This window comes from Perkinsus marinus (genome assembly GCF_000006405.1).
Source record: "Perkinsus marinus ATCC 50983 genomic scaffold scf_1104296962844, whole genome shotgun sequence".
Classification (NCBI taxonomy): Eukaryota; Perkinsozoa; order Perkinsida; family Perkinsidae; genus Perkinsus; species Perkinsus marinus.
Window position 1 is genome coordinate 1 of NW_003205294.1, and position 1,015 is coordinate 1,015.

Consider the following 1,015-nt stretch of genomic DNA (forward strand, 5'->3'; position numbering starts at 1 on the left):
TGACTCACTTGCTGGATTGAGCTTGGTTCAACGGTTTCATCGCCGGGATGGTCTAGTGGTTATGAGGTCTGCCTTACACGCAGAAGATCGCGAGTTCAATCCTCGCTCCTGGTATAGCTTACTCCTACGCATATGACATGCCGGATCTGAACAGTCAATATATGACTCACTTGCTGGATTGAGCTTGGTTCAACGGTTCCGTCGCCGGGATGGTCTTGTGGTTATGACGTCTGCCTTACACGCAGAAGATCGCGAGTTCAATACCCGCTCCTGGTATAGCTTACTCCTACGCATATGACATGCCGGATCTGAACAATCAATATATGACTCACTTGCTGGATTGAGTTTGTTTCAACGGTTCCGTCGCCGGGATGGTCTTGTGGTTATGACGTCTGCCTTACACGTAGGAGATCGCGAGTTCAATACCGGCTCCTGGTATAGCTTACTCCTACGCATATGACATGCCGGATCTGAACAATCAATATATGACTCACTTGCTGGATTGAGCTTGGTTCAACGGTTCCGTCGCCGGGATGGTCTAGTGGTTATGACGTCTGCCTTACACGCAGAAGATCGCCAGTTCAATCCTCGCTCCTGGTATAGCTTACTCCTACGCATATGACATGCCGGATCTGAACAGTCAATATATGACTCACTTGCTGGATTGAGCTTGGTTCAACGGTTCCGTCGCGGGGATGGTCTAGTGGTTATGACGTCTGCCTTACACGCAGAAAATCGCGATTTCAATCCTCGCTCCTGGTATAGCTTACTCCTACGCATATGACATGCCGGATCTGAACAGTCAATATATGACTCACTTGCTGGATTGAGCTTGGTTCAACGGTTCCGTCGCCGGGATGGTCTTGTGGTTATGACGTCTGCCTTACACGCAGAAGATCGCGAGTTCAATACCCGCTCCTGGTATAGCTTACTCCTACGCATATGACATGCCGGATCTGAACAATCAATATATGACTCACTTGCTGGATTGAGTTTGTTTCAACGGTTCCGTCGC

The 1,015-nt window shown here is 49.1% G+C and overlaps 6 non-coding genes across 6 annotated transcripts; all 6 read left to right on the forward strand.

Annotated features, from left to right (window-relative positions):
* Positions 1 to 41: 41 nt before the first annotated feature.
* On the forward strand, positions 42 to 114 carry Pmar_PMAR015796. Its single transcript has one exon. It is a non-coding gene; the product is annotated as a tRNA-Val (tRNA).
* Positions 115 to 203: 89 nt separating this feature from the next.
* On the forward strand, positions 204 to 276 carry Pmar_PMAR015797. The gene has a single exon. It is a non-coding gene; the product is annotated as a tRNA-Val (tRNA).
* Positions 277 to 365: 89 nt separating this feature from the next.
* Positions 366 to 438, forward strand: Pmar_PMAR015798. The gene has a single exon. It is a non-coding gene; the product is annotated as a tRNA-Val (tRNA).
* An 89-nt stretch (positions 439 to 527) lies between these two features.
* Positions 528 to 600, forward strand: Pmar_PMAR015799. The gene has a single exon. It is a non-coding gene; the product is annotated as a tRNA-Val (tRNA).
* Positions 601 to 689: 89 nt separating this feature from the next.
* On the forward strand, positions 690 to 762 carry Pmar_PMAR015800. Its single transcript has one exon. It is a non-coding gene; the product is annotated as a tRNA-Val (tRNA).
* An 89-nt stretch (positions 763 to 851) lies between these two features.
* Positions 852 to 924, forward strand: Pmar_PMAR015801. The gene has a single exon. It is a non-coding gene; the product is annotated as a tRNA-Val (tRNA).
* Positions 925 to 1,015: the final 91 nt, after the last annotated feature.